This window comes from Equus caballus, chromosome 8, assembly GCF_041296265.1.
Source record: "Equus caballus isolate H_3958 breed thoroughbred chromosome 8, TB-T2T, whole genome shotgun sequence".
In the NCBI taxonomy this organism is placed as follows: domain Eukaryota; kingdom Metazoa; phylum Chordata; class Mammalia; order Perissodactyla; family Equidae; genus Equus; species Equus caballus.
Window position 1 is genome coordinate 84,408,644 of NC_091691.1, and position 22,281 is coordinate 84,430,924.

A 22,281-nucleotide genomic window follows, 5' to 3' on the forward strand; every position below is an offset into this window, starting at 1 on the left:
AACCACAAAAGGATTAAAAAAAAAAAAAAGCTGGGATTTTGCAATACACTGATTGGAGGATAATGTAAGACATCGAGAGTTAGCAATAAAAACAGCAACAACAAAATCCCAAAGGATTTGGAATTCCTTTAGTTTCTATTTGGCATAAGAATAATATGATTTCTTTGTTCTGCGGTCTCTTATCTACAGCACTCAAATAATAGTTTATTTCATTCTTGCAGTTGAGTTACTTCTATTGTTGCCCAAAGCAGAGTGGGGCCCAAGATAGCCTTACATAGGTGGAATAATAGACTAAACTTTTGTATTGATTTTTTGCAAGAGGGGCAGTGTCATTTTTTTTTAAAAACTTACACTAAAAACTTTTTTTTCTGCTGTGAAATTCAGTGATTTCGCAGAATGGATTAAAATGGGTGCTGTACTTGTAACTATTGGTCTATCTGGCAAAGGGGTTTCTCCGAAATCTTTATAAAAATAGAACTGAGATAATTTGCAAGAAATTATTATCTTTTACTTTTCTGGTTGTTTATGGTTTTTAAAAGCAGATGCAATGTTATCTGTTGCCATTTGTACAAATGATGAATTGTGCTTTCAAACTAATTTCTTCCAGCCAAACCTTGACCAGAACACTGAGCTTTATACGAAGCTCTGCTCAAAAAGTATTTGGCATTATGAAGCCATGCGGCAGTTCCACCACCGAAGACTCTTTATGAGAAGCAATCCAGACTTGAGTTTTGGTAGTACAATTCTTGTGACCATTCAAACACTGCTGCCCTGTGCTTTCAACGCTTAAGAGAAGGGAATGGGGGAGGGGCAAGAGAGTATTTTAAGTAAACAAAGATTCGGAATCTAGGAAACCTAGGATTTACTACAGTATGTACAGTATGAAATTCCGTATATTGTAATGTGTGTAGCTTATCAAGATTTCAGATAAGCGGGTCCTTGTATACCGTTCAAAGCATGTAGTGTTTTTATATGCATATTAATAAAGGCCCACCTTTGGGAGAAGAAAAGGCCTCCTTTCAAATGAAATCAAGCCCAGGTACAGCTGAAACTCAACCCACAGAGTACCGGCACTGTTTTCAGGCTAAAGGATGAGAGTTTCAATTTCATTATCTTGTAACACTGATAAATGTGATGCCGTGGCTGGCAAAATTTGCAGATTACATAGGTCTTTCTAAACACATTTAAATAGATGTCCCAATTTATGTGCCCCTCCAACCAATTTGCTGGTTGAAATTAAAGACCAACAACTCTTCTGTGAGACAATCACTCGGTTCATTTACATGAAAAGTCTTAAATAGCAAAAAATTCTACTTCCAATTTACATCATACAGTGTCCCCATAACAGAGAACAATGGCTTCCTCAATGGAAGTTAATGCAAAGAAGAGGCACACTGAGATTTAAAAACTTTTCAGTATACTTTGCAAATATTAACCAATTAATCTAATTTAAAATAAAATACTCAGAAACGCTTCCTAGGCTGGGAGTTTTCACTGCTACTCCAGTAATACTAGAATCTTCAGAGTCCATTCAAACAGGAGTGAGCCTTTTTAAGAGGTTATGGTGACATTTTTGCAGATCCTTCCATTTTGTCCTATTTCCAGGGTAAGCACAATTAGCTTGACATGGGGTTTCTCTCTCGCTTTAAAAAACCTTTCAATGGAGCGCATGTCTGAATCATGTAGGAACCAGGACACAGGACTGGATAAATAGCATGCCTGATGTGGTTCTAATGTGTTGTCTCGCTCTCGGATGTGTTAACGATTATGCACCTTTGTGGTCCTTACGGGGTTTATAAATGTATCTTTCTGCATTCTGTAGGCTATGACCACCTGCTGTATGTACAATACGTGCTTGTTACATTTTTGTACACCATCTCCCTTCTTGAATTTAAAGACCTAGCTATTACATCTTGTTTACTCAATATCATTCCTCCATTTAAAAAAAAAAAAAAAACTACATGAACTGAACATGCCATGTTCCAATCTGGCCCCAGTGGCTTTTTCTCTGAAAGCAAAACGTGTGTCTTTTACACCAGGGCTTTCTCCCCACCCCAGGGGGTGTCTTCCATTCTTTTGTGGCTCAGTTTAAGGCGAAAAGGGCTCCAAACCACTAACTGCACAGAAGAGAGCCCCTTCTTCCACCTCCAGGGAGAATTTCAGATTAATTTCTCTGAAGATAGCGTGCTCTCCTCTTACTTATTTGCCACCATTACGAGGATAACAAAACACCACCTTGGCTTCAAGATCCTGGGTAGAGGCTCACGGGCTTTTTCAACCATCTTTGGCGAGGCCTTGCTTCCTTCCACTCGAGTAAGTTGCGGCTTGGGGCCATGGCAAGGACTGGGTGAGAGCCTGAAATGTCGTTGGAAAAAAAAGCAGCCCTCCCTCCATCCCCTCACCACCACCACCCCGCTCTCCGGGGCGAAGTTGCACTCCAGCAGCCCCATATGGGCGAGACTTGGCAGGGCTGCGGGGCGCCTCTTCCCTCCGCAGAGGCGGCTCCGGCCGCCCGTCCGCGCCCGCCGGCCGCGGGGCTTCGCGCTCTCGCCTCCCCGCTCCCCGGAGCCTCCCTTCCCCCACCGGCCGCCCCCTCCCCCTCGCCCGCGCTCCCTTTTGTTCGCTCGCCGCTCGGGCCGCGCCGCCGCCGCCCGGGCCCGCACCCGCAGCCGTAGGCCCCGGCGTGGCGGGCCACCGCCGCCGCCGCCGCGCGGCCTAGAGCGCGGCGCCCGGGGAGGCGCGGGGCCGGGCCGGGCGCACGGCGAGGCCGCGGCGGCGGCGGGGCGGCCCGGGAGCGGGGGCCGGGCGGCGGCGGCGGCGGCGGCGGCGAGGCCGCTCCACCGCACACGCACACACAGACCCCGGCCGCGGGAATGCAGCTGACACGCCCGTAACATGGAAGCCGCCGCCGCCGCCGCCGCCGCTCCGACGACAGCAGCAGCAGCCAGAGCAGCCGCAGCCGGCGGCGCCGCGCTGAACAAAGGTCATCCGAGCTGCGGCCCAGACGCCCGGGCTTGACCGCTGCGAAGGCCAACCCCGGGCCGGGGGTGGGTGCGCGCCGCCGGGCGGGGGGCGCGGGCGCCGGCGAGAGCGAGGGGCGCGGGCGGGGAGGGCGAGGCGGGGGCGCCGGCCCGGGCCCACCCGGGGTCGGGGCGAGCGCGGGAGGCTCAGGCCCCTTGGCCTGCCCGCCGTGGCCTGTCCCACCCCGGCCCGGGGGACTGCTGGCCTTCGCGCCCCGCCAGCTTCCGTGGGGGGCCCGAGGACCAGCCGGTGTGCTAGGCCCCGCAGGTTCCGAGAGGGGGGCCACGTGAGCGCAGCAGCTCGCCTCTCCCCCCTCCAGCGCGGCCGCGCACAGAGAATTTTTCAAAGGCCTCTGTCCCCCTCTTTCCCACCGCCGCTTGACTTGCCCCCCCACCCCACCCCACCCCAGGCGTTCCCAGCTTTCTGCCCCGAGGGGAAGGGATTTGGACTGCTCCCCCCAGGTGCTTGAAAGAAGAGAAGGTCGGAGGAGGAGAAGACTGGGGGGGCTGCTGGTGGTGGTGGTGGTGGTGGTGGTGGTGGTGACAGGGCTGGGAGAGAGAGGAGAGGGACGGGAGGAGGGGGCTGGGTGGGGTGGGGGTGACAGGCAGAGAGGAGCCTGGTCAACAAGCCAGCAGCACTCTGCTAGGAGGCCGAGGCCGGCTCCTGCAGCCGACGCAGCCAGTGTGGAGACACATAGATTGCTTTCTTGGGGGCTCTTTGTCAGCCACCAACACAGAGAACACACACTGACACACACGTACACAAAGATCTGAGCCGGGTTGTGGGAGGTAAGTGGGGGAAGGAGAAGGAGGGGGAAACAGTGTCTGCGGTGGGCTTTGGGGTGGAGGGGAGGGGGGGATGGGCCCTGAGGGGCTCTGGGTGCTTGTGAGGTGAGCATTTCCAAGACTGTGTGCTTGTGTGGTCGGGGGCGACACACGATGACCTTCCCCTGCGCACGAAGACCTAACAGGGAAAAGCCACCCCCAGCGAGATCCCCCCTGTGCTGATGATTTTCAGGGACTTGTTGGCAACTCAGCGAGGGTTGCCATAGCTTTTTTATGTAGGGTGACCAGAACCGGCTGAAACTGGTTTGAGGCAGATCAGCTCCTGAACACAATGCAGTCACTGAGCTACTACAGTGGGATAGCAGCTTCCTCCCTTCATGGCAGCCAAAAGCAGAGGAGCTTGCAGGAAGGTACCATCCCAACACAGTATGTGAACGCACACTTAGACACCACACAGCACTGGTACGTGACTAATGGAGCCCTAAAAGATTCTGTGTAGAGAAGATGGAAAGAAATGTGCAGGTTTGCAAGGTCTGAGATTACTTGGGCTTTTCCTGCCTTTTTCTTTTGCTTAAAGGATGGACAAGGAGCTGAGATTTATGACCCTTATTAAAGAAAACAATGTGCCTTGCTAGGGTGGGGACACTTCGTTTATGCAGTCTCTCTTTCTCTCTCTCTCTGTTTTTAAGAAAACAAAACCAAAATGAACTGATGGCTTTGTGATGGTAGTTTGTTTGTTGCTGGAGAATGCTACTTTGCATGCTTTTTTTCTCTTTCAGGGTATGTTCTGTTTTGTGCTTTTCCTTTTAGAAGCTACTAAAGGGTGTTGGGGATACTTCTGACTATTATGAAGGCCAAAAGGTAACAATATTGTTCTAGGAAATGAGCATAAATGCATTCCAGTGATGCTGTAAGGCATACATGCTGTCTTTTTTTTCCTTGTAGGCCTGTTGACTGGGGCTGCTCTTAACCCTTTCATATTTGCAGAGAATGCAACCGTGTGACAGTAACTGAACATTGGTCCAAAGTCTTTCCAAAAGGTCAAGGTTCACAAGGTGAGAGAACGATATTTTGAGCATGAATTTAAGTATTTATTTGAAGCTCCATTCAGGTACAGACTGACAGTGGATTGGTACCCTGGAGGTAATATTGGGTTCAGGATGGAGAAGAAATACTCTCAATGTTATCCAAGTTTAATGGGATTAGAGTGACTTTATGATGGTATTGCTGTCAAGGCGAAATCAGAATGACTTCATTAAATCGCATATGTCGAGTCATTTGGAAGAGTCAGGCCTGGAAAGAAGCAAGTTTAAAGAATGGTAGGCGTCAGGGCCTTGTGGAGAATGCAGTGTTTTGCATAAGATTAAAGCAGTACACATGTAGCTTTTCCCCCTGATGATTACAAGAAAAGGAAGGACTTCACCGAATCGAGACAGCGTAGTCACCTTTTTAGGATTTGAGGAGTCTGCAGGTAGATTTCCCTTTTGTGCATTCACCACCTTTCTTTTGCCTTGCTCTCTGTGTTGACCTGAAAGGTTTTTCACTCCGAGTCAAGTGGTGGAATGGCTTTTATTGATTTTGGGGGCTGTTGACGGTGAGTTTGCCATTGGATTATTTGTGGCATACATTTTAATGTGGAATACTAATGCAATACCAGGAGGAAACCGGGTCGTCTGGCTTCATCTGTGAATAGATGCCAGTTAACTCAAAGCTTTACAGAGGGGATGATAGAAAAGTGTCGAACGCCTTAAAAGATTGTAGTTAGATGTGAGCTGGCATTTTTATGCACCCTCCAAAACCAGAGGCTTTAGCTGAACAGAGAGAAGAAAGCAGTAATGAGTTTAGGAAAGTGAAGAACAAAGGCAGTGGGAGCTGACAGGGGAACACTAAACATTTTGCCTTGGGGTTCCTTGTGAAAAAAACCAGCAACTTCCCTAAACAGGAAACCAGCCGCTCCAGAATCATCTCCAGGATGATCTCAACAACTCATGGAACGAGTTCTGTCTCCTGGTTTGGTAAAAGTACAGTCAAGAGGAGCTCATAGAAGACATGATTGAAAAGAAATGTCTCCCCTGCTTTGAAGGGGGGGTTTTCTTCTCTTTGCGTTCAGCAGAATGGTCTTTTCAGAAATGCCATGTATCTTAGAATCGGTTAAGTTGTGTGCTGGCAGTTGGTGGGCAGAGTAACTGAGTGAAGGGTGTCAAGTATGCAAGGGTTTTTATTGTTAGAAATATTTTCATGTGATTGCAGAGTGTCCACTGTTTGATAAAACTGGCAAAAGGGGAAGAAGAGTGCATGGTTAGCTCAGAATGCTCTGTGCAGTATTTAATAGAGATAAATGTAATTGTGGGCTGATAGACCAGTAAATAGCTTACATGATGGAACAAAATTCTTTACAAATCACTGTGCTAAAATTGTTTTTCAATTCGACATCATTTTTGACTGCCAGAGGTTCTGTGTCTGAGTGTGGCGGAAATCTGCTTGCAAAGCAGATCCCAATCCATGTTGCATGATATGCTGCTCCTGCTTTTCTGGTGCCAACTAAAACTCCGATGGCTAATGTGATAAACCTTAATTAGCTTAAGACAGTAAGCTGTTTTATAATTTAGTCCTTCACTCCTGTCTTTAGAAAGTCAGTGATTTTTATTTAACTTTGACAGCCAATTCCTTGCAATGAATATTTCTTGATATGTTTAAAGCCCTTTGGGTAAGGCATTGCATGTCACAGAATGTTCTGGTCTACTCTCTTGTGGTTTTTAGCTTTGTTACTTCCCCTCCCCCAGGGAGGCTCCTGGAAATAGCATTTGGTTTGCATTTAGGCCAGTCTTTCCAGCTGCAAATGCTGTTTGAGGTTGGAGAGCTGGTTCTCTAGGGCGGCAACCCGGGGCTCATCTTGGATTGAGGTTTGTCTCAGGTAGCAATCTCCTGCCGAGGTATAACAATGTAGCAGGCCCAGGTCTCCCGGAGAGCAACAGACAGTTTTCTGGGCTTGGGAATGAGAGTGTGGAGAATAAGCAACAGTGTTCTCTCTCCTGGAAGAGCCAGGAGGGAACACAGGGTGGCACCCACACTTGGGGCCAGGCCCTGTGTGTTGCTGTTGCCACTGCTGCTGTGCTGTGCGGACAGCCACGCCTGGAGCCTGGAGCCCAGCGCCTGGTCGGGATTGCCTGCGGCAGTCTTCAAGGAGGACAGGCAGGCCATCCGTTCTGGAGGGGCCTTGTGTGGGTTTGGCTGATGAGGGGGCACTGGAAAGAAAGTGTCACCGGCTGTTGAACCTTTGCTTGTTTTTATCATTTGTGTACGTAGACTCATTTTTTCCATGTTAAAAGAGCATTGGATCCAGGGCTGTTAGAACTCTGCCTCCTGGTTCAGGAGCACTTTTGCTTTCTCCCTGCCCCCTTTTCTTACAAAGAGATTGCTTGCTCCCAGCCACCTTGACTCCTGTTTAAAGGAGGATCTAGGAAGGAGGGAGCTAACCTGTAAATGGAATTTTCTCCTTACACCTGTGATTAGGATGAGTTAGAATTTTAGGATTTGTAGTCTTCCATCCGCCTCTATTTCTTCCCTTGAAATGCTTTCTTGGGCTTGGCTGTGGAGTGCAGTGTGTCTTCCGGTGGTTTTTGAATAACCTTTCCCATATCCTTGGTAGAATTCCATCTAGCTGTTCACAGCTGGAGCAGAGGTTGCCCTGATGTGGATCCTCACAAAGGTTGCCAATACAGGGGAAACTGGAAGTATCTGGAAAAGATTTGGGGTGCCCCCTCTCTTCCTGATCGTTAGAATACATAACAACAAAACAATAACAGCGACAGTAAACGTTAAGGAAATCCACACCTTTGTGTTAATTACATTTAGGGGATGATCTTTAACCAAGTCATGATTAAATAATTCACTTTTTAAAAAATTTTTAAATTTACAGACAGTGAAATTTATTCTGCGCTGTATTTCTCTGGGTTTTGACAAGTGTATAGCCCAGTGTATCCACCACCACTATCGACAGGGAATGGTTCCATCACCTCACGAACTTTCCTCCTGCTGTCCCTTGTGGTCAGCCTTTTCTCCCCACCCCAGCCCCCTGGCAGCCACTGATTTGTTCTATCCCTATATTTGTTTTTTTCCAGAACGTCATACAAATGGCTTCTTTCACTTAGCAAACTGCATTTGAGATTCATCCATATTGTCGTGTGTATCCATACTTGTGTTTCTTTTTTACGGCCCAGTTGAAGGCCACTATATGGATGTACCACAGTTTCTCCATTCACTGGCTGAAGGACGTTAGGGTTGTTTCCAGGTTTTGGTGATTGTTAATAAAAGCTGCTATAAACATTTGCGTACAGGTTTTTGTCTGAACGTAAGTTTTTATGTCTCTTTGGTAAATACTTAGGAGTGGGATGGCTGGGTCATTTGGTAAGTATGTAAGAATTAGAAGTGTGAATGAAAATAAATTCAGCTCGTCATAGCTCACAAAAGAAGATCTAGCCTTGTCAGCTGCAGTTGGACTTTCCAAGGGAGAGATTGTAGTGAACATTGTCTGAAGACACGTGAGAGACGATCGTGATAATAGACCACTCAGTAACGGGATGACATGCTTTATAACCCATAACTAATCGGAATTAGCGAAAAGTGGAAACAGGAAACTGCAAGTGGTAAAATATCCTTTATTTCTTACAGCAATTATTTTTCATCTCTTCAGGAACAGTTGGCAGTTTAATTTTTCAGTTATCTTCAGGTTCAGTAAAACACTGAACGATAATAGAATCAAAATTTTGGAAAGTGGCACCAAAGGTCTTTGTTGATCTTAGCTGCATAATCAACTTATTATTATAATTTGTCTGATTTATTGGCTACCAAAATATTGGTGAAGTTATTATTCAGCTTTTATGTCTTCTGAGGGTATGAAAACTTTTCAGCAATGTCAAAGCAATGAAGTAGGGAGATTTTGGAAGCAGGTTTTTCTTTCTTTCTTTTTTTTTTTTTTGAAGATTTTATTTTTTTTTCCTTTTTCTCCCCAAAGCCCCCCGGTACATAGTTGTATATTCTTAGTTGTGGGTCCTTCTAGTTGTGGCATGTGGGATGCTGCCTCACTGTGGCTTGATGAGCAGTGCCATGTCTGCGCCCGGGATTCGAGCCAACGAAACACTGGGCCGCCGCAGCGGAGCACACAAACTTAACCACTCGGCCACGGGGCCGGCCCCCAGGTTTTTCTTTTTTAGAGGATAAAGTAATAAAATAGCATTCAGGATTGGGAAGAACAAATAGACTAAGGTTATGGTGATGTAGAGGGAGGAGAGCCTGGGAAGTGGGGAGTGATGTTAATTTGGGGATTATTCTGTCCACTTAACAGACACTTACTGAGTAAGTTTACAAGCACCAGACCTTGTGCCTGGGCACTGGGGGTACGGAGGGAAAAGGAATCCAGAGAAGAAAATCTAGTGGGAAGGAGCCTACAGATGCTATGATAGGGATGGGACTAGGCCACCTAATGCCAAGTGTCGAGGGAGGAGCCCTTGAGGAGGTGGCTTCTGAGCTGAAGTGTGAAAAACCAGTAAGAATATGGAAGGCGGGCAAACACATGGGGGAAGAACCCAGAGTTGATGGAGCAGCGTATGGAAAGGCACTGAGAGAGCTTGCTGTTGCAAGTAGGGGTGCGAGAGTGGGGTGTGGGAGAATAGAAGATGAAGCTAGGAGGCTGTCAAGGGCAGACTTCTGAAGATCTTTCTATGTAGTTTGAGTGTGGGCAGCATAGGCAGAAAGACTGACTTTTAATGACAGAGATCCTGGGGCGCTACCGTGAGGATGGAATGGAGGCTGTTTGGGCTGGAGGCAGGGAGTTCAAATGAGGGGACCGCTGCAGCAAACCAGTAGAGAAGTGGAGGGCTTGATCCAAGGCATTGCAGTGGGGATGGAGTGATGGGCAGCTTCTGCTTAAGGGGTGGGTGTGTGTGGTCGTACCTTATTAGCTGTGGCGAATGGTGGAGAGGGAGGAGCAGAGAATGCCTCCAAGGTTGCTCACTGAGGTTTCTTGGCTGCTGGTGGTTTCTGTCTGTGATACTGCATTCAGAAGGCAGAATAGATTTGGCAGGTGGAGGTGGAGGGGCTTGATAACAGTGAGTTTGAGTTTGGGTTGAGCTGTCCAGGGAGGTGTCCTTCGCCTCCTGCATCTTTTTGGGTGGGAGGCTTAGATTGGGAGGCGTTAGCATAAAACAGAGATGGTAGAAGAAAATTGTAAAAAAGAACTGAATTTGGGATCCCCTAAGATAATGGTTTATATAGTAAAAACTATAAATGAAAGAGGGATGCTGAAGAACTTAAAATACATGCTTTAGAAAGTCAGATGGCAAAACATTTCCAGAAAGGTAGGAGGTGATGGTAGGAGCTAACACCTGCAGACACTGCACTCCAGTGGCGGGTATTTCCATATATTTAATACTGAAACAGTGAGATGAGCTGTATCCTAGTATCTCCATGGTGCAGGTGGGGAAACTGAGATAAAGATCCTGGCCAAGGTCTACCAGCTCATAAATGGTAGTAGAGGCAGAATTTCAAGTCCGCTTCTCACCACTGGGCTACTCTGCCTTGGCGGAGCACAGGTGGTGGACAAGGGGAAACCGTGGAAGGTGTTTAAGGGTGTGGAGGAGCCTGAGAGAAGCCACAAGTAGGTGCTAGACAGCAAGGCCCTGATGATACTCAGATTAGAAGTGGCAGTTGAAGACGGCCCAGGTGAGAATATGTAATGGAGACGTTTGAGACAGTCAAGGGCCCTTGTAATTAGCCAGCTTGTCCTGATTTCAGTCATCATGGAGGGAGGAGAGTCTGTATCTGCGCCAGCGATGGCGCTAGAAATAGCGTTTCGCAAAGACTTAAACATTTTTACTGGGCACTGGGGTGAGGACACAAATTGGAAGGGAGCAGGAACAAAGAGATGTCTTTGTTTTATTTATCCTTTAAAAAGGATGAGAAAATCAAAGTAAATTGAAAGTGGTGCTGAGAAACATTTTTTGTTCCAACGATAAATACAGTTGAAAGAATTCTTTGAGTCCCCTTCTGCGGACGGGAAGTTCTGAATTCTGCCCGCTTTACGATGAGGACGGAGAGCAGATTCTGCGTAGTCTAAATCTGGAGACTGGAGGAATTTTTAGACAAACTCTGAGTGGCCTTTTTAGCTGTCCCAAGGATTCCCTATTAAGTATCCTCTGGTGGATGGTCGTTGGGGTCTGAAAATGCAGGTTTTGTACCGTTTTGTTTTCGGTCAGATATTATTACAGCTTTACATAATTAGAGATTCCGGGCGTCCTGAAGGATTCACAGGGACCAAAGGATAAAATGAAGGTGGTAGTTCTTGAATGCTTCCTCAACTCAGCCTTTTCTTTTGGGGATACATACTCCTGCTTTTCAAAGGCTGACTCATGGGTCTGCTACTGGGTATTGATTTTGATAATTTTCTTCTGTGAGGAACAAATTCTTTCTAGGGATCTGAAGAATAAGAATTGTTGAAAAACTTATCAGATTAGAAAATTCAAAGACTACTGTTTTTTGTTTGTTTTTTTCAAAAAGATCACCTAGCTGGAAATACTTCAACTATTTATGGTTATCTCCTCATTTTCTACAGTGAGCCAAAATGGGAGAGAGGGGTCAGCAAGTACTTAATAGGTTTGGAACTAGAACCCAGCACTCGGACTCCTGGTCTATGGCTGTGTCCATCATTGCGTTCTCTCTGCCTTCCAAAATTTGTCGTGTGTGTTTTGATGCTGTATAAGCCAGCTCATATTTATAGTCCTTATACTACGTGAACCTGAAAACATGAGTTACTGCAGTTCAGCCTCACACAGTCCTCACTGATAAGCTGGTCCTTAGCAGTTGTGATGGTTTAATGTAGTAAGAGTGGGAGAGGTAGTTTGAGGTCTCTGGCTTGAGCGCTGGCTGTGCCTAGTGTTCTAGTTAAATCTGGGTGCTTAGGCCGTGGAGATTGTTACTTGCCTTTGCGTAGCTCTCAGTGTCCTGCCACGGACTAGCTGTGGGCCCTTGAACAAGTTACTGAAATTCTAAGCCATACTTGCTTGAGGGTGGTTATGAAGATTAAATGCACGGAAAGTGCTTAGCAGAGTGTCTGGTACGTGGTAAGTGCTCCCTGAAGTCTTAGCTACTCTGTTCCTTAGCCTTCCTGTTTCAAGAGAAGGGTCTTAGCCCTGACATTCTTTTTTCTGTCTTGGAGCGTGTTGTTTCTTCTGTCCTACCTTTTACCTCGTTTGTAAGGAGATTTTTTTTTGGCCGTGAAAACATACACAGTGAATGTCTCCTGCCTTGTCTGTAGGTTTTCCGTTACAGCTGCCCCGTATCTGGTTAAAAGTGGGTGAAATGTGGGCAAGCGGAGTGTGCTTGTTCCTACTTGGCTGTACTTCCATTTCTAGTTGGAAAATCTTGGATGAATTTGTAGTTATAATCTTGTGCTTCAACTGTCTTGGCTCCTAGAAAAATTTAGCCCAATCAGCAAGTGGCTGTAGTCTAGATTGTCTGTCTATTGGTGTAATTTATGGTGACCAGAGTTTTAAAAACAAATAACTTGATTGTGAAATATGGCCAGTTAGCTAAAGCCTCTGCTCTGTCGCTGTCCCCTGGCCGCTGCTTCCCACGCTTGCGTGACTGTGACCGGGTATTCATACCTTGCACACTGGGATTTGGTGACGGTACACTGTTGAGTGGGGAAGGAATCCAGGGATCTCTCTGTCTAGAACTGCTCTGTCCAGTGTGGTAGGCACCAGCCATACTCTGCTATTGAGCGCTGACCATGTGGCTAGTCCTGAGATGAGCTGTAAGCAGAAAGTACACACCGGGTTTTGAAGATTTACACACACACACACACACACACACAAAAGGATGTAAAATATCTCATTAATGGTTTTTTATATCGATTACATGTTGAAATGATGCTATTTTGGATATTTTGGTTAAATACCATTTAGTAAAATATATTTCACCCTCCCCCTTTTTTTGCCTTTTTAAATATGACTACAAAGGAATCTAAAACTCTGTATGTGGTTTTCATTCTATTTCTATTGGAGAGTGCTGGTCTGGAATGTTGCATGGACATCTAAATAGATTTAGCAGTGAAGTTTCTCTGGTGCCCTCCAGTATTCAGAGAACTGAGTTAGGGTCTCCTTGTTAGAGAAGCTCATTATCCCCTAGTTGGGACCTTTTTCTCTCCCAGGTGTTCCTAATTCATCTCTGGATTACAGGGTCTAGACAGCCATGCCAGATTGGTGTCTGCTGCAGAATGGAAAGGGAACCAGTATTTATTGCAAGTTTATTGTATGCTAGATGCTTTGCACTTACTGTCCTTTGTAAGGTGTAACTCACACTCCCAGTGAGAGAGGTGAAGTGACTGGCCGAGGATTGCACCACTCGTGAGTGAATGAGCCTAGATTTGGACCAGGGTCTCTCTGGCTTTGAAGTTGTTCCGTGGTTCTGCTGCTCCCTACGCTTTTCCCAAATAAGGGCTCCTGCTTGCTGCTGGTGCCCTGTACCTGTTGCCCAGAGTCCTACAACTGATTCTGGGTGCCCCTCTTGTCAAGAAGGCACTCTCATACTTCAATTCGCATACACATTGCCTGGGAGATCTTATTAAAATGCAGACAATGATTTAGTAGGGCTGCCTCCAAGATTCTGCATTTCTAACAAGCTCCCAGGTGATGGTGATGTGCCTGCTGGTCCATGGACCACACTTTGGGTAGCAAGGGTCTCTGCTGTTGCCCTTGGTTTTGGACCCGCTGCCTGTACTTCCTGAGCTATCTGATTGTCCAAGCCTTGTCCGACTCTACAGGGCCTCACCCTCTGGCTTTATGTAATGCCAGTGAGTTCAGATGGGGTCAGAACTGGGCCTTGGTCATAGATGCCCAGTTCTGGCATGAACACTGGTTTCTGGGTTCACGGGGCTCCTCAGTTTATTCCTCTTCCTGTATTACTTCAGCTTTATTATCTTGACCCCTTAACACCTATAGTCTAGGACAAGATAATTTTGATATTGAGATTAGATCTGGGAGGTACTTGGCAGAGGTACCCATTATAAGTCATTGTCATGAAGACTCGCAGGCCTTAAATCAACACTTAAGAGTGTCTGCCTGTTTGGTTCAGGGATTCAGCATCTAAGGAGAGATGAGGGCCCTGAGCTTTGGCCTGCTACTATTTCTGCCTCCACACCTGACCAGGAATTGGGGTGACTTTTCCTTAGAATGGGAGTTCTAATGAACCCCGTCACAGAGCAGAGTTGAAGAATGGCTAATCAACATCACATGCTTCCTCAGCACAGAATGAAGACAGCCACGTGCAGTCCCTGGATCCAGATGTCTGGGGAAGGTCACCCTGGGGCCTGGGCCAAACAAGAAATTGACTTTCAGGAAGGAGTTTGGTGTATTATGTGTTTGAACCGTAAGAGACTGGGCAAAACTTTAGTGTGTTTTTAAATTTGGGAATGCACGTTGATTAAATAAGCTGGAAGGATAAAATGATATCTGTTACATGTGACAGTTTACCATCCCCATCTTTCCACAAGAAAGCCCCATTTTATAGAAATCTTAGTTGAATTTTACATCTTATTGGACATTGGACGCTGAGAGTTGTGTAAAAATGAATCTGGCACGTTGGATGTTATTTATTGTCAGCTGAATCTGTCAGCTCCCTGTTTTGTGCAGCTTCCTGTGCCTGGCGTGGTGGGAGTATCTGCCCTGTGCCTGTGATTGTGGCTGTTGTGGAGTCAGATTGCTGGAACCAGGGTGGGGTGGGGCTGGGGGAATAGGGACAAGGCTGGGCCTTTAGGACGTGCAAGGCCGTGGGGCCAGCCCTGGAGAACGGGTTTGGAACTGTGGACGTTAATCTGAGTTGAAGGTTAATTCATAATGTAGTGGAGTAGTGAGTCAGAAGCTTTAATGGAGCATGCCAAGAGTCAGGGTAAGTGAGGAGTCAGAGACTAGGCTGATAGGCATGCGGAGAAGGCAAAGCAAAGGCCGATGGTCACAAGTCTAGTGAACTAGCAAGAAGCAGGAGAGCACAAGGAGGTGGAACAAATGGGTGTGTGGGAGTGCAGCACAGCAGGAATCGGGCATCATGAACGGTCTCTGTGCTCCCAGGAGAGGCCTAGGGAAGGGTTATGGAGTGAGTGAGTGAGGACAGTATGAGACACCAGTGCCAGTGATCACTGGAGACCTGAACCAGAACCAGCCTTACTGGCAGCCTTCATGGAGGATGGTGACTGAGGACACCTGTTGCTCAGGTGGCTGAGTGAGGAGTATGGATTGGGAGAAGCAGTAGCTCCTTGTAGGCAAGATTCACATGGGAAGGTGTTAAAACACTGGATTATTTGGGGTGTGTGGGGTTTACAGAACACATGAGCAAGACACAGTTGTTCCAACTAACACCGAAAGAAAGGGAGCTGATTATAAGGCCATAGCTGCTGCTAGGAGGACTGGAAACCAGGAACTCAGACGTCATCTTGCACTGAGCTTACTCTGTACTCTGTTCACGTCCACGTCCTCAGTGGTTTCTTCGTTCCTCTCCCTTGGTAGAACTAAATTCTCTTGCCTGTGCCCGTGGTGAATACGACTGTCCCCCAGCCCCTGTGTTTCCACGTCCTCATTTATACTACTGGTGGACATCGTCTGTATTTCTCAGTCCCATATCCAGGTCTCAAGACTAAAAATCTAACTTGTCCTGGTCTTGTCAGCTGTGGCTTGGAGGGCAGGGTTACTGCTGACCCTCAGTGGGTGACAGGAGTTGTCAGTGGGCTTGTGAAACACTGCCCTAGGGCTCTACTGCAATAGGTCATAAAGGCAAATGCCATACAGCCTCAGCTATCTCTGGTGTCCAGTCAAGGCATTCCTCATGTTACAACGTGGTGCCTTTTAGACAATGTCATTGTAAGAGCAAAACCTGGTGGCTGCCTTTGTTCAGACATCGGCAGAACCATTGAGTGAATGGGTAAAGGCCATGAGAAATGAGCTGTGCGTGTTTACTAGCTAAGTTTAACACGGTGTAGGCAAAAAGGAGGCAATGACAGGAGGGCTGCCTTTTTATAGAATGTGCTCTTCTTCATATATGAAAATGACGTTGTTGATCAACTGTTGGTGTTTTTCACTGGTAGGGATGGATTTTCATCCCATCTTTCGCCTGTTCTCCTTACAGCCTGGAGCACAGAGTTGCTGTATGATTACAGTGTTTTGGGAGTGCAGTCTCTAGCTTTGCCTTAATTTATTATTGTCAGAAAATAACTTACCCATAGGTAAATTGAATTTGTGTCCTTAATTTTTAGCACTATTTTCTGACATGCTCATTTGGATTCTAAGGGTAGAAGTGGGAGGAAGAATACAAAAAAGGAAAGATTGGATCTAAGTAGAGGTTCTGATAAAGATAAATTTTGGGGGGAATTGTGAAAAAGGAGAGGGATGGAGTTTGACAAAATGGGAAACTTGTTCTGAGGAGGGAAATAATGGGGAAGCTTAACACTTGGCACAGGAAGAAAACGTGTTCAGAGGATGCTGAGCATAGCTTTCTGGCTAGGACAGAGATTTTGAGCCAGGAAATGATGAAAAAAAGAGTTCCAAGGAGGATTAGCTGAAGGTTGACTTGGTCACTGTGGGAAAGTGCGGCTAAGGAAACTGTGTCTATTTGAAGCCACTTTTGATTTCTGAGTGGTTAGGCCACATAGCAACCCTGACAAGTGGGTGGCCTGAACCCGTTTGATGCCTGTGGACCTTGAGGCTCCGAGAGATGAACGGATAGGCCCAGGCTTGTGAACTTAGGAACAAATAAGTTGCCAGTCAGTGTTGGAGCTGGCATTCATACCTGGGTCTTTCTGACCTGAAGTCTACATCCTTTACCATTCCTCAGTATAATAGCCAAGGAGCCTGAGCTCTTTTGAGTGTAGAAATGGAATCTTTTCTCTATTTTCTATTTACTCAAAATCACAAAAACAATGGTTAGCTTTCAGTATTTGCTCCATAAATGCATAGCAACTGCTGAGTGTCTGAGTAATGCTTTGGACTGGGACACTGGAGGGAGGAAAGTTGGCCAAGTGGCTGGAGGAATTGTTCAAGCCTAATGTTTAGGTCTCATAGGTACACAGATGTGTATTTGAGGCTTCTCACAGGTGGGTAGGTATATGTGTGTATGGATGTATGTTTGGGGCCCCTCATAGGTCTATATCTCTTTGGCAGAATGCAAGTCTGGTTTATCTGGCCTATGTTAATTTGGGAAAGATTAAACACATAGTTTAGCACTTGAGTAATAATTAGGCTTTAATGGTTTTGATTTAGATGACTCAATAGAATTTTAAAATTTTGGGGCTGGCTTGGTGGCGCAGCGGTTAGGTTTGCACCTTCCGCTTCTCGAGTCCCGGGGTTTGCCGGTTTGGGTCCCGGGTGTGGACCAAGGCACTGCTTGGCACGCCATGCTGTGGTAGGCGTCCCACATGTAGAGTAGAGGAAGATGGGCATGGATGTTGGCTCAGGGCCAGGCTTCCTCAGCAGAAAGGAGGAGGACTGGCAGTAGTTAGCTCAGGGCTAATCTTCCTCAAAAAAAAGAAAAAAGAAAAAAGAAAATTTTTTTGTTCCTCTAATTTTGAGCATTAGGATATTGTTGACTCCTGGTGGACTTTCAAATTTAGCTGTAACTTCTTTGGTTATGTGGTGCTCAAAAAATTTGTCCTTAGAGTCTGAATCTGCTCTGCTTCTTGGAAGACCTTGCTGGACTGCCTTTCTGCAAGAGGCACGTAGGTTAAGGATGCTCTTTATTATATCCCATGTACTTGTTGGGACATCTGACGGCGTCTTTCTTATCATCACCTTTTGGGGAGCATCAGTTATGGCTTAATTCCTTCTATGGCTTTCTCTATGCTAGAATCCTATTGCTGGTCTTGTTTTGATGTTATAATAACTCACGTTAATAAGTACTTCTCATATTCCAGATATTGTAGTAAGCACCTCCCTGATTGTTTTATTTAATCCTCACAATAGCTTCATGAGGTAGATCTTATCATCTCCATTTTACAGTAAAGAAAACAGGAGCTTAAAGAAGTTGAGTAACTTGTTCAGAAACTTGTAACTTTCAAAGGGAAGAGCCAGGACTCACTCCCATTTGTCTTACTCCAAAGCTCATGCTTTTAACCACTACAGTGTACTGTGGTTTATAGGTAGGTGTCCTTTCTACAGCTGGCTGGCGGCAGGCTCAAATATCTTTGTGGTTCAAAGCCACTGTTTCTGGGTCAACCAATATTTCTCCCATTGTCAGGATCCATGAGATGTTTCTTGCTTGCCCAATGACATGGATGTGACTGTGGCTCCTGAAAACAGGTACACTGTAAGAGTTACCTTGCTCCCTTTCCTGATTTTTCTTCCTTTACAGTACATGTGTGTGCCTACTTGTGTGCCTGTGCATTTTACACCACGAATAGCCTCCTTTCGGCAATACATGTAGAACCAGCCGGACAACGTGTTTATAACCATTTCTGTGGCACTGAAGTTAAGGCGGAGCCCCTTTAGAAAGACCTATTTATTATTTTTCCTCCATATTTGGAGATTCGTTCAGTCGTTCTTTCCTTAAGTCATCTTTGGTTGATGCGAACGTGCCCCTGGAGAGGAACTACCAAGAAAATCATGGAGTTAAGAGTTGTTCAGAAAAATGGGCAGGAAGCATCTGCCTCACACTCTACTCTAGAATGCACTCCTGGTTCCTGATACTGCCTCTCAAGGAGAATAATTACTTAAGCCTCGTTTCAAGTATGGCCCAGAGATGTCTTGCTCCGAAAGCCTCCAGCATCAAATGAGCTTGGGTTGCGCTCCCAACCCTGGATCCCCATAGTGAAGATTCACACTGGAAGTTCACATTCGCTCTTGAAAGTTCAGAGAAGCCTTGAGCGAGGAAAGCTCTGTGTGCGCGCGTGTGTGTGTGTGTGTGTGTGTGTGTATGTATGTGTGTTTAACCCAGCATTTCCCAAATTCCTAGACTGTAGAATCCCTTCTTCCCCCTTTTTGGTGGAAAGTTTGGTAAAAGGAGGAGCATTCCTGGGTGAACATCGTTCCAAGCTGTTGGTTGTCTCTGATGAAATTACTAATGAAAAATGAGAGAGGGCCTTGTGAGGAATATAAAGAAAGCTTCCTCCATTCTCCTTTTAATATAAAGTAGTGATTGATGAAATGATGTAATTCATTCTCTTTCTCTGTGTATTTCTATCTACTCCAGGAAGAGAACTGTTAAATGAGTTTGTTTTAAAAGTCAACAGCCAGTAGGCTTGCTGTGAAATGATAACCTTGGGAGATGCTCTCCATCATATTTCATGAGGGAAAGTAGTCCTACAGTTCATAATTCCAAAAGTGTTTGAAGTGAGATTGGTATCTGTGAGAATTGTTTAGTGATTAGGCGATGGCATCCTTTTGGAATATAAGAACAGTTGTGATGACCATGCAGGGAGCCCTGATGTCCACACCCTTCCTCCTTGGTGGGAGAAGGGGCAGGGGTGAGCTGGAGCAGTGACTGCCACCATCTCCATGCTAGGAGAAGGCTCTGGTGTGGATGACTGAGGGGAGGAGGTTTATCGTGATTTTAGGAGGATTGGGAGGAGGACAGGGTGATAAGCGGAAAGCCTCTGTTCACTTAGAGCAGGACTTTTCAGCCTCAGCACTACTGACCTGTGGGGCTACGTAATTCTTCGTTGTGGGGGCTGTCCTGTGCATTGTAGGATGTTTAGCAGCATCCCTGGCCTCTACTCACTAACCCACTGGATGCCAGTAGTGCCCCTCACCCCAACCAAGTTGTAACAGCGAAAAATGTCTCTAGACATTGCTAAATATCGGTGGTGGTGGAGGAGGAGGGGCAAAATTGCCCCACTTGGGAATCACTGACTTAAAGCCTTGTAGCAAGGATGATACTTCCAAACTTTGGGTAGTAAAAATTCCAAAAGAAAGACCTCGGAGGGAAGCAAGCAAGCGAGCGTCCTTGAGCTGTGAAAACCAGAGAAGTGCAAGATGCCTTCAGCTACGAGTTTTCTCTTCCATGTTTTCTAATGCTGGATGTCTCAAAAATGTTTGCAAATGTTTTATTTAGTATTTCAAATAAGAACAAATTGCTGGTAAAATGAATGAGAAGAAACAGCAAATAGAGCTGCTGGTTTCATTGGAGTGTTTCAGGGACAAAAGCTTCTGTGCAGGATTTAGGATTTATGTGCAGAAATTTAGAAGGCTTATTCAGATGACAAAGGAAAATTACTTTGAAGTTCTCCTTTCTATACTCAAAATATGACTCCTAATTTAGAAAATCTGTACTTTGCTTTAAGTTAGAATTGTAGAGATGCTACTAAAAAGCGTGGTATTCGTAAAATGCTAAAGGAATGCTTCTAAAGCATTTATGAGGTTTACTCCGAAACCAGGAAGCCTTTGTTTTTAATACTTAGATGGGTAAGTAAGTGATTTCTTAGTTTTGAAATACTGGAATTCACCAAACATGATTCATTTAAAAAAAAAAAGCAGTTTATATCTAACTAATAGTGGAGAAATTTAGAAGTTTTTTTCTTGCTTCCCATCATAAAACTATTTAAATAACCCACTTCAGGCAGAAGCTGTAATGAATTTTCCTGAAGTTTATTAATGGTGACAAGTTTAGCCCAGACCCTTTCAGTATTTCTATCAACTCATGGATGAATTAGTAAGTTGCTAGCACAAGGGCCTTTTATTTAAGAGAATGTATATCTAGTAGGAAATAGAGCTTTTACAAAAGTACCTTTGACAGAATTGGCAAGATTTATGATTTTTGATTATCCTTAAGTTCATAGGAAATTTAAACTTCTGTCTGCTTACCTGTAAATATGAAATTTTGAAAATGCAGACCTTACTTAGGTGGCTGAACTTTGAAAAACATTTTCCCCCTGTCCTCCATCCCCTGACCTTTCTAGATTCAAGCGTCAAAATGTTTGGTGTGCATCCTTCTAAGCCTTTCTATGAATCTTAAATATCTAGAAATTTTACATATTATATAAGTAAATGGAAAAATGTGATGTGCTTATTTTTTCTTTTTAATTTTAATTTAGTTTATGTATTGTTTTATAACGTGATTTTTTTCACGGAATAGTGTATCTTGATTGTTCCATATCAGTATCTATAACAGCTCTACCCCACTTTCAATGACTGTAATACTCCATCAAAAGGATGTACCATAAACAGTGTGAATGTATTTAACACTATTGAGCTGTATACTTAAACATGGTTAAGATGGTAAATTTTATGTATCTTTTACCACAATTGAAAAAAAAGGATGTACCATAATTGATTTAATCATTTCCCTATTGATGGATATTTACATTTTTTTCAGTATGGTCATGCGTTGCCTAACAATGGGGATACTTCTGAGAAATGTGTTGTTAGGTGATTTTGTTGTTGTGTGAATGTCATAGAGTGCACTTACCCAAAACTAGATGGCGTAGCCTGCTACACACCTAGGCTGTATGGTACTAATCTTAGGGGACCACCATCGTATGTACAGTCTGTTGTTGACCGAAACGTTGTTATGGGATGCATGTCTTTATCACAAATAACTGTGCAGCAGACATTTTTATACAGATACACCTCACTTTGGAAGATTTTATTTCTTTGGTTTAAAATACTGTGCCCTAAGATCAATGGCATATTGTCCAGAAACAACAAATAGGATCCTTGCCCTTTTTTTCTTTGGGAGTGACTAAGGAAAGAGCAGGTTTTTTTCTTTCTGGGCTTTAAGAATTTGTTGGTTGCGGGAGTGCTGTTGGAGAGTGAATCCATAGTAATCTCCTTAGCTGAAGGTTTCCTTTCATTAACTGTAAACTCAGTGGGTGTCGGGACAAGCCCTTGCCCTGAGCACCTTTTTACTGTCACATACCAGATATCAGCAGAGATGGTCAGCCTGGGTAGATTACCTGGTTCCCAAAGGTGAATTCTTGGAGGTGAAATGAAGGACACCTCCAGGGAGAACACACAACCAGATAACCGGGTTCTGATGGCTGGGTTAGGCGGCTTATTCCTTAACACAGCTGGTGGGGGTCGGGGAGGGGAGGCTGAAGAGGCCCTGGGCAGAGCCGAGCTGTTCGAGTATGTGTGCATAGTTTGGTGTTTGGTAAACTCTTACTTCTGTGTTTGAGTCCTTCTAGCAGAGCCATCATTTTGGAATGCTAGCCTGAGGGCTGTCCTGCCCTTTAAATTACGTTCTGCTTTCTAAAGAAAAATATGGGACAGGTATTTTTGGAAGCTTTGTATATTCAGTAAGTAGATATTCCACTGTTCAAGAACCTTAGCATTCATGGAAAGTCAGCACAATTCTTTTATTGATTCTAGAGCAAGAAAAAGAAAACCTTGGTTATGTGGCTCGACTGGAGTTGCTTCATTTGGGTGTGTTTGATGCAGGCTTAGTCGCAGGGTGATCCAGCACCCTGCGTCTCTTCTGCCTTGGGTCTTGTGCCTTGGGTCGG

General features: G+C 45.3%; 1 protein-coding gene across 24 annotated transcripts in view; it reads left to right on the plus strand.

Moving 5' to 3' along the window:
- Positions 1-2,070: 2,070 nt before the first annotated feature.
- Positions 2,071-22,281, plus strand: part of ZNF532 (zinc finger protein 532) — a 108,195-nt gene continuing 87,984 nt past the window's right edge. For 4 of the 24 annotated variants that reach the window (XM_023647888.2, XM_070275789.1, XM_023647894.2 and 1 more), the window contains exons 1-2: positions 3,987-4,667; positions 4,752-4,861. The gene's annotated coding sequence lies outside the window, so the exon portion shown is untranslated. Of the gene's footprint in view, positions 2,314-2,780; positions 3,048-3,139; positions 4,668-4,751; positions 4,862-22,281 lie in introns of those variants that run through there. The other 20 variants (XR_011441558.1, XM_023647889.2, XM_070275787.1 and 17 more) reach the window with 17 other exon arrangements.